The 11,000-nt window shown below is 43.4% G+C and overlaps 1 long non-coding RNA gene across 1 annotated transcript; it reads left to right on the forward strand.

Moving 5' to 3' along the window:
- Positions 1-970: 970 nt before the first annotated feature.
- LOC116751919 lies at positions 971-6,806 on the forward strand. Its single transcript, XR_004349368.1, has 3 exons — positions 971-1,308; positions 5,491-5,559; positions 6,465-6,806. It is a non-coding gene; the product is annotated as an uncharacterized LOC116751919 (long non-coding RNA).
- The last annotated feature ends 4,194 nt before the right edge of the window (positions 6,807-11,000 follow it).

Genomic DNA, 11,000 nt, shown 5'->3' on the forward strand with positions numbered 1-11,000 from the left:
GTCCATTTCTAGGTGGAAGAATTCACCTATTTTTATGAATGACTGTAAATCTTCGTGTGTCTCAGTCCCAATTTGGGGACCAGAAGGAGACCTCACGTTAGCCTCTATTTCTATAACTGAATGTTGAGTTTCTCTGCCTGTGGTTTCAGGAAGCCTCTGTTTGGCGAATAGATTTAAAATGACTTTTTTGGGTCATTTTAAAGGCTGGTGTGAGACTGGAGACCATTTCCTTGAGCATTAGAGCCAGGACTGTTTCTGTGGTTAAATTCTGAGGCTGGGCTGTGCTCTCAGAATTTATGTGGGACATCTCAGCTGTGAGTGGGCAGATCATATCAGTGGTCTGCTGGAGTATTCATCTCTCCCCTCCCTGCTGTTGGCCCATCACGCTGAAGTCCCCACCAGCACAAGGAGGTGGGGCATGGCATAGACTAGGATCACAGGCATACTCCAAAGCAGCTTTTCCATCCTGGCACTTCGTGTCTCAATGCCTTCTCCTCCAGGTCTAAGCTTTGACCTCATATTGTTGATGTGTGAGCAACTCCCCAGGAAAGGCTTCTAAGCGAAGGTAGCCCCTGCTGCTGGAAAGTAGATACTGAAACTGCAGCTCTCTCTTTGTGTGTCCTGTTTCTGGGCCACAGATTAAAAACACGGTGACTAACCCTCTGGCTATGGTGCCGGAGGGAATGACCTTGTTACTCAGGGACAGTCCTTTTTGTCACTCTGTCCCTGGCTGCACTCATTCCCTGGTTCGGGGACATAGGTTGGGGTAATTGTTCCCTTTATGATCTTATGTATTTAAGTGGCTCTGGATTTAGTGTCGGAACACACTTGCCATTTTTTGTATCAATTCATTTGTTTACTTTTTACTTCACAGATTTGGAAGTTGGGATCAGGATATACATTGATTTAAGAATTGTGAAAACAGATGTTTCCAGATGATAATGGTAGCAATCATCAAAGAGAACGCCTTGCTTTGTTTGTTGTTGAGAAGCTAAACTCTCAGTTCCCCTGGTGACAGGCTGGAAAAGAGACCTTTTTCTTGAGGATGAGAGCATCCCCATATCATGGGAAACTAGCTTTTGTTTTGCAAATTAATGGCACAAGTCTGGTTTTCCATTGGATTTATTATGTAGGCTTATGTAGATGGTGCGTGTCCAAAAGATGCCAAGTATTATGAAGAAATATGTAAGAATGATGTAGAGAGCCAGAAGAAACTATGAAGAAATGGACAGGGAAAATATCCATGTCTTCTGCAGCCTATACCTTGCAGATTGTGACTAAGGAGAGGCCCCCGGTTATCTGCGCATGGTGAGTTTCAAGCCTGCTGCTCTAGATAATTTGTGTCTTTGATCTGGGAATGACTCATGCCTCTGCTTAACTGGGGCCATAGAATTAGCATGTGATTCTGAAGAAGGACTAGGTTGCAGCTATCAGCTTCGTCTTCCCCAGTTGTACTTAGCTTCCTGTCTAATTGGGGCACAGGACACTGCTATCAGATTTCTGATAATCCATGCCTCACAGTGTATTGGGTCACATTAAGTCACCTCCCTTCTAGCAGGTGAGGTTCTGGACTGCAGCGAGGATTCTACCACGGCCCCCCCACCCTCCGGAAACCAGATCTAATAACCTGATGGTCAAGGATCACTCCACTCCTGTTCTCAGATAGAAAATTACACAAATAAGCCAAAGAGCAGAGGATGAAATTGGCAGTTTTTCATGAAACAGGAACAATGAGAATTCTGAGAATCAGGATTGGTCAGAACAAGCTACCAGTATCGGTACTGAATCTGGGTTTCTAACTCCCCGCAAGGCAAACCCAGGGAAGAATGGAGGAGCCCTGACTCAGTCGCTGTCAAGAGCTGGAGCACATCCTGCCTGAATTCCAGTTAGAGGGCAAACGAGAAACCCAAGATGCATGAGTTGAATTGTAGACTGAGGCAGAATTCTTCCAGCCAGTCTGTGGGGCTGATTTTCAGTCATTTAAACCTTGATAGGATTTCTTTCCAGACCCAGATGGCCCTCTGGAGGACAATGTATGGTTCTTTGTGGTTTGGTGGCAAGCATGGAGTCACGTTTCATACCGTTAATAGCAGCTTTTAAGGCAGAGCTGGGCCTCCTCCAAGTAGGCTGCATACATCATGGTTTTAGGGTGAAAAGACATCCTGTCAAAAAATACTTACTGAGCCACTGCCATGTGCCATGTTCTTTTCTAGGCTGTGGGGCTAAGCAATGTGCTAGAATAAATGCAAACAAAACTACTGGCTTTGGGGCCAATCTAACTGCCCACAGTCTTTAAGAGATCAAAGAGGAAGGGAAGCGTGGGCACTGAAGTTCCCCTCTCTGAGTCTCATCTGGCTTCTGAATCAGGGAGGTTGGGACCCTTCACATGGTGGTGTGTGGAAGAACTATGTAGTGGATCTGATGGGTGTAGGCAGTCAAGGAAGATACCCTTCTATTCTTGGAGGTACGTCACTTGCCCTTCACTTCTCTTGGCCGGTATGGAACGCCTCACTGAATCACAAGAGTACAAGCAGGCCATGATTCAACCCTCATCAGGCTCCTTACATATGCAATTTATTCTGCTGATGTTTAATCAAGTGGAGGTTAAATTAACCAGATGTATTCTAGGATGGTGTGTGGATGCCTTTCTACCCTTTCCTCGTGAAATTCTACTAACACACTCTGAGCAGTGTACCTTTTTGGATTTACGCGTATCTCTTTGGGGCATAGAATAAAAAACAACTTCACAACTTCCAGTTTTTCAGATTAGTCAGCAAACTTGCTTTCCTGGAAATTATAGGCTGTTCTTTTAAATGAAGGGCTTGTTGAAAGACGCAACACAGTTTTAAATTTTAGAAATTCTTATGATTGAAGGGAAAACAAAGGTGCCGAGGGTCTGATAGATTGTTATATAATGTTATTTTCATGTTATTGATCCTTTGAAAGCCGTATTTCTAAGCATAGTTTTACTCCTCCAAGTTGCTTGTATGAAAATGACATAAACCTTGATAGAGATAGCTAGTTATTTGTTGTAATAATAAAAAAAAACTACTAAATGAATCCCCTAAAATTAAGTGTTCTAAAACAGATGATGGGCAAAATCTGTTGAAAGAAACATAAACAAGTGATTGCTGGGGGTTTTGAGAACAGCACTGTGTGAGAAGGGATCTTTTTGCCATCTCAGTTGGTGTGGTGAGGGGTTGTGGTGAAACAGCTCTTCCTCTCTGAGAATAGCACGAGTTTTTTGTTTCATTCTCACACCTGCTTCTCCAGAGCCAGTATTTCACCTCATAAAATGGAGTGGAAGGTGCTCCTCAGGAGAGAACCCCCTTGAAAATATGAGCAACCAACCAGTAGCTGAGGTTGGACCTCGCCACCACCAGAAAGGTAGACAGCATCAGGGAGGGGACATCTCAAAATGTAATGGTCTATTTTCTTTTGTTCTGGATTCTTCTCCCTCTTCTTCATAAATGGAATATATTTTTATTGCTCTGGAGTATCATAAATGTCCTAATAGCCACTGAATGCTGTGGATGCATTTTCTGTTTCACCAAAGGTCCTGTGAGTACCATGGGTTTCCAGCTCCCCCTTTGCTCCCAACAGTGGACCTGTAGCAAGCAGCTCAGATGCAGGAAGGGTCACACCCAGCTTTACATCACGCTGGCCACACAACCATCATTCATCTCCAATTTCATCCTGCTCTAGACCTCATAATAAATTTACAAAGGACCCGGCGACTCAGAGCTCAAGCACTTGAAATTTTTTTTTTTTTTTGCGGTACTCAGGCTTCTCACTGTTGTGGCCTCTCCCGTTGCGGAGCACAGGCTCCAGACACGCAGGCTCAGCGGCCATGGCTCACGGGCCCAGCCGCTCTGCGGCATGTGGGATCTTCCCGGACCGGGGCACGAACCCGCGTCCCCTGCATTGGCAGGCGGACTTTCAACCACTGCGCCACCAGGGAAGCCCCAAACACTTGAGATTTGAAGCAAGCCTTGAGTCTGTAGTTTGTAATCCTGTCACTGAAGACTTGAGTACCTATTTCTTTACTCGTCTTAACACTTGGCGCTCACGGATTGGTATTGATCCTGGGAACATCTTGATCTTAAACTTGAAAGGTTTGAGTTGCTGGTCTCCTAGGAACGCTCAGACCACATGCAGAACTGGAGACAATCAGTGCTCCAAGGGAGGCTTAGAACAGGATGCGGACCTGCAGTTGAGAGAAAATGATGGATGCCGAGTGGCCTGCTCCTGCCACAGTGCTTCCACCTTGATGGGATAAAGTGGGGCACGAATGCAGGGTATTAGCAAACGTCAGGCATTACCTCAGAAAACCCAGATCATTCCTTTAGTTTCTAAGGAAACTGGGAAACTAAATACCATTCTACAAATTTCATACTTAGTCATGCCTAAAATCTCATTTAGCAATATCATTCAACACCCATTTACTTCAGGTTACCTTTGAAGCTGCAAAGTGAATATAGTAAATCACCATTAATTTAGGCTCCAATAAATGAGCTCATTTAGGTAGGGTTTGTGTGACAATTTACTTTTGTTTCATCTATACTAAAAAAAACAGGGCTGCGAAGCAAATAACTAATGTAAAGAAGGTTATAAAGGCTGTGCCTACTTAGATTCGTGTATGTTTTGCAGCTGCTTGGAGATATCTATTTGCATACAAGTATAATTATTATGCTAGTCATAAAAAGTTCCCACATATAAAACAATATCAGGCCAACAGTTAGTTGACAAGACTTTATTTGCATAACTGGAAAACAGGCTATTTTCTAGATAATGAGCTGTTCCTATATGTAAATCCTGTCTTGATAGGGTTTTCAAATAGAAATTGAATAGAAATTATGCTCAAAAACAATGTTTTATCAAGCAGATTTCACTAGATATCTATGACATAAAAGTTTAAATATTTTGTTGCAAAAGCTGTGCATGGTAAGCTAGGTATGCCCTGAAAGCAATAACTTGTCTTTAATGGTAATACATCACTTCTAGGAACCAGAGATTGAGAAGTTTTTGAGCTGCAAGGTTAGACACGGTTTAATTTACGATACCAGCCTTGTCATTTTGTCCCATTATCAGGCTGTGCCTTGCCATTATCATGATTCTGATCTAGTAGGATTTCTGCAATTTTAAGGCTTGAAACATTAACTACTCTTATAATAAAATAGTTCATCTATCTTTTCTATTTCCATTTTAAAGGGTTTCCAAAATATATTTCTTCTTATTAACTAACATGTTGCACACCCTGCTTCTTTAAAAGTTTACTTCCCTGATGGTGCTTTCAAATCATTCAAAAATTTACCTGTGTGATGTTTCAGTTACAGGTGATGAAATTTCTTTGAAAATGACGAGGCTCTGTTCAGATTGTACTCTCTTGTGCTTTTAAAAGCACAAAACGTAATTACCCATAGAAACCATTATTTTGACAGCCAAGAATGAGAGTTTGAAAATTTGATGTTAATGCTCCTTTCTCTACAGGGTTGGACTACTGCCTAACGGGCCAAGCAAGTTCCCGGAATGCTCGGCCTCTGAGTGATGACTCCAAGAGTACGGGGAATATTATTACTCTCTGGGCTACATCAAGAAGCAGGGCAGGTTAAGAGGGACGGGAGAGAGATGGAACCTAGAGGTTGATTGTGCTCTTCGTGTCTCTGCTCTTAACTCTACTGCCTGTTATCGGAAGTACAGGGACAAGCATGAAACACTAACACATATCCTGGCCAAATTGGGCGGTTGCGTGAGTTTGCCTTTAGCACCTCTCCTATGGCTACTCCCCTGCTCTGTGCTATGGAACCCCAGGCATCATGTACTCCTGGGTGCCCAAGGATCCCGGGAGGTTCCCCCCTCTCTAGTTTTGTCCCTCCCTCTGTGTTTGGTCTAGACTCCCCTTCACTAAAGGGCTTGTTATCTATTCATTTATGCTGTAAACTTCTCTAAAGTATTCATAATAACCACAAGTATCATGATACAAAGTGTGCTCTAGAGCAGCATTGTCACATAGAGCTTTCTGTGATGATGGCAATGTCCTATATTGTGTTCTCCAAGATGTCAGCCACTAGCCACAGGGGGTAGTGTGAATGAGGAACTGAACTTTTTATTATGTTTAATTTTAATTCAGTTAAATTAAAAAAGCCACGTGTGACTAGTGGCTACTGTATTGGATAGCACAACTCTAGAGATTTTTATCTTATTGCAAGAAATGATGGCTGTGGGAAAACTGTAGCTGGCCAGTGGGCAGACAGGTCTTTGGCGGCCCTTGCAAATGCCCCATCTCAGAGTCAGAGGGAAAAGTCAAGCCAGGCTCCCCCGCTGACTCGCCTGACCCTGCCTGATGTCCAGTGGCAAAGCAAACTCAATAGAAAAGATTTCAGGGAGAACGTAAACCGCTGAACAATGACACACATGTTTTGACACCATTTCCTTCTCTTCCCCTTGCCCTTTATCCCCCTCAGGTTTCAAAAGAAGACTTTTTGAACTATTATGCTGGTGTTAGCGCTTCCATTAACGCCGATGCCTATTTCATTTTAATGATGAGAGAATCCTGGAGATTATCTCTTTTGTCTGTTAATTCTTTTGCAAACCAGGGACTCTCAGAGAATGAAATGAGTTTGAAAGAAGTCCGATGCTGTAGATTTTGATGAACTAAAGTTTCTGGAAGATCTGGAATTTCAAAAGCAATAGATCTTCAATCATCTTATTTTATTACCTGGAACATGTTCATTTCCTTAAATGCCTGAGAATATATTTTCAAATCAGAAAGAAAGGAAGGAAAGAAGGAAGAAAGAAAATCATAATGTGAGACTGGGAGGTGTTCCTTAGGTGAAATAATGCACTTGCTATAGTTGTGCCTCTTGCAGGTGTAAATGTAGCTGTTTCTCCACACCTTCACTTTATCTGCTGTCTTTGGAGTCTGTAGCAGGAGGTGATAATAAAAGAATTGGAGGGACATCCATCTGTGTAAAATTTCCTGAGCTTACTTATTTTAGTTTCTCTTGGTGAATACTTCACAAGTAAAATTTATTTTATTCTGAAATTCAATGACTTTTGGGGGGCCTATTTTTATATTTTGATCTGGGGATTAAAACCCAGGAAATTACCACACTTGCGTGAACAGGGGACTTAAGTTTCTCCTGTGACGAAAGGAAGGTGAGCTGAGCTAGCCCACCTGGCTGAAGGCTGGGCTTCCTTGGAGTGACTCACTTCCTGGATCAGCCTATTAGGGTGAGAGAGATGCACAAGGAAAGAGAAGTGCCTGTTAGAAGCCCTGGAGACTTTCTGGGGCTTTGGGGTAAACTGGCGAGGGGGACTTTGATTTTGGAATTCATCTTTTGAACCCACACTTCCAGGCTGCTCCCCAAGGCTCATGATGTCACATTTCCTGACCCATTCTCTTCCTCTAGTGACTGCCTCTCAGGGAACAAAAATGGCTGGACATAACCAAAGGCCCTTCATCCTGGAAAAGAAGAAGTGAGGGTGGGAGTGGAGATGGAAGGCTAAAAGCTGGGCTTCTCCAACTTTGATGAGCACACACATCCCATGGGGATCTTGTTAATATGCTAATTTGGATTCAGAAATCTGGGGCAAGGACTGAACTTCAGCCTTTCTAACAGGCTTCCCTGTGATGTTGATGCCTCTGGTCTCTGGGTAACATTTCAAGTAGTGAGGGGTAAAGAGATACCAGCGTGGATATTTCCAGTGCACTTGACTTATTATTTGCCCACCTTTGGTTGAACATACTAATTTATGATTTTTGACTTCTGGGCCATCCTCCCTTTGTCTTTAAAGTCGTGAAAGTCTGAAGGAAGTACCGTAGAAAATGTGTGCTTCCCGGGCACATGAAGGAGAGAAGTAGCACTTGTGTGATGGTATTTCAATTGGAGAATTTCTCACTGTCCAGGACCGAGTCCTGCAGCCTTCCAGCCTCAAAGACCTGAGGGTGGCAGCCCACTGAGGGTAGGTTTTATCTCTTGAGACCTCCATTGAACAAGCTCATAGCAACTGATACTAAAACTGGAATCCAAACCATTCGTCTACTATGGAGAATGCAATTCTCAAGTTTGCTGAGACCAGATCAGAGGACCTCGTCTAGGTTTCAGGATGAGAGAATGACAGCTTAGCACTCAGTTCAAGGTTGCTTTTAGCAGTTTATTCTCAGATATGACTAAGCAGTGCAAGAGGATATACCTGTGGTATGTTAGGGTAACACTAACTGCTGTAGCAAATAAACCTGCACATTTACAAACGCTCAAACACAAAATATATTTATTTTTCATTCATGAAACAGTATTCTGTATCTGCTATTTATGGTCGGTGACCAGCTTTTCTCTGTGCAGTGATTTCAGGTTGCAGGACTAATCTGTGTTGTGGCTCTGCTGTTCTCTAGGGCTTCATCATCAATGACATCCACATGGCTAAAGGGTAAAGAGGTATAGAGAAGGCTGAAGAGCTTTCTGAAAAGCCCTGGTCTGGAAATGACACACATCAATTCTGCTTGCACTCCATTTGATGATAAATAGTCACACGATTACATCTAAATGCAAAGGAGTCTGGGAAGTGCAGTCCCGGGCAGGAAATATTCCCGCCAGTGAAAATCTATCTAATGACAGGAGAGTACAAATTTTGGTGGACAACTAGCTTTTTTAAAAAAAAAAAAAAATTCATTTATTTATTTATTTTTGGCTCTGTTGGGTCTTCGTTGCTGCGCGCGGGCTTTCTCTAGTTGTGGCGAGCGGGGGTTACTCTTCATTGCGGTGCACAGGCTTCTCATTGCAGTGGCTTCTCTTGTTGTGGAGCACGGGCTGTAGGTGCACGGGCTTCAGTAGTTGTGGCTCGCAGGCTGTAGAGCACAGGCTCAGTAGTGGTGGCGCACGGGCTTAGTTTCTCTGAGGCATGTGGGATCTTCCCAGACCAGGGCTTGAACCCGTGTCCCCTGAATTGGCAGGCAGATTCTTAACCACTGCGCTACCAGGGAAGTCCCAACTAGCTTTCTGAATAACTTTTGAAATAGCAGTCCCATTGCCTTCCATTTTCTTAAAGAAGCGTACTTCAAACCAACATGGAGTGAGGTATTTGCCAGGTTAGAGGTAGAACTGAGGTCTCTCTAGCTTTAGCCACATCGGCAGCAAAGAAAACAACTTCTACAGCCATACAAGGTAACTATTTTCTAATCAGCAAGTCCTGTCATTTGGGCCTCATAGTTCTATTCCAGGCCTTGATATTCATGCTGCCATAATACTGAGGCAACTCATCCTTTATCTGCCCCTATGACACAAGACCTAGGAATTTTCCATCTATATCTATGCAGGGGATTTCTGTGGGGAGGTGTAGCTATGTCCTATTGCACATACTGGAACCAAGTTATTCATGTTGGTAAATGAGAAATGTTTTGCCCTAGAGACAGATCTCCTTTTGGAAACTTAATTATTATTATGAAGTTATTTGGTCATTGGAATCAGAAGAAAGGGCATGTAGATTAAAATATTTATTGAAATTAGTCTGACAGTTTGTAACATTCATTTTGCTAGTGAGACCATAATCTTTTCCCAACCGTTCCTGGAGGGGACAATCAAAGATGCCCTCTCTGACCTGTCTCGTTTTCAATGCGTCATGGCTGACTAACAGCCCATAAGGAGGGACACACACTTCACTTTAGACGCGTTAATTAGGCGTGTCCAGTGAAATCACTCAGGATCTGGTCTGCCTTGCCTGCTTGCAGTTGATGTTTGTCTCTTTAAGGTACTTTTATATACCTCTGTTCTAATTCATTGTGTATAAAATATCACAGCCATTTTATTGTTGCTCTGAGGGCTATCGCATTTCCCTGTTATTTGGAGTGCACCTTATTGTAGCCCCAGGGAACTGACGACAGAAATCAGGTGCATTCTTGTTTCATCTTAGAGGGAAAAATGAAATAGAAGAGAATTATCTTATCTGGAGATAGTTCATCAGAATAACCAAACAACATGGTTCAATACGTCATGGGGAGAAGGTGACACAGGGTGAGGACCTAGATACTTTCAGGATGGGGGCTGGTCACCAGAAAAACTAACCACATAATTAGAGAGTGGAAAGTTTGGGCCATCCCAACTTCTGAGGAGGGCAGAGGTTCTGGAGACTGAGTTCAGTCCTGTGGACAGTGTTTTGATCAAGCATGCCTAACCAATGAGACCCAATAAAAACTTTTGAACACTGAGGCTCAGTAGCACTTCCTGGTTGGTGAGCAAATTGATATGCAGGAAGGGTGACACACTTTGATTCCAGGAGAAAAGCAAAGCATAGCCTGCCTTCTCTGTCAAACTTCACCTACGTATCTTCGTCTGGCTGGTGCTCCTGATTTGTATCGTTAATAATACAACTGTAATTGTAGGTAGAGTGCTTTCCTGAGTTCTGTGAGTCATGCTAGGGAATGTACAAACCTGTGGGTGTTGTAGGAACCTGCATTTCTAAGCAAATGGCTATAAATTCAAGACTGTAATATGGAAACCCTGCCTGAGGTTCTGGCTGGCCTGGCCTGCTCTGTAGAATTCAGGCTCAAGATGCAACACCAACTCTTACCAGATGCTAGCTCGCCAGCTTGCCCTAAGGTGTTGGAAGTGCCAGTCCTCACAATCATGTAAACCAATTACCAATTTCCTTTTCTTGGCTGCGGGGTATGTGGGATCCAGTTCCCTGACCAGGGATCGAACCCGCACCCCCTGCATTGGAAGCATGGAGTCTTAACCACTGGACCGCCAGGGAAGTCCCTGAACCAATTTCTTAAAATAAGTCCTTTTTCTCTACACACACACACACACACACACACTTGGTTCTGTTTCTCTGGAGAACCCTGACTAATGCAGAAGTATAAGTAGCCTGGGGAGCCCAGAAATAAGCAGAAAATGTCTGAAAGAAGACCATTCTTGTTGGGGGTTGTGCCCATTAATTTCTGGGGCCTGCCTTAACTCCAGGTAGTTAGTGTCAGAGTGGATTGCACTACACCTAGTTGGGGT

The sequence above is a fragment of the Phocoena sinus genome, chromosome 3 (genome assembly GCF_008692025.1).
Source record: "Phocoena sinus isolate mPhoSin1 chromosome 3, mPhoSin1.pri, whole genome shotgun sequence".
In the NCBI taxonomy this organism is placed as follows: Eukaryota; Metazoa; Chordata; class Mammalia; order Artiodactyla; family Phocoenidae; genus Phocoena; species Phocoena sinus.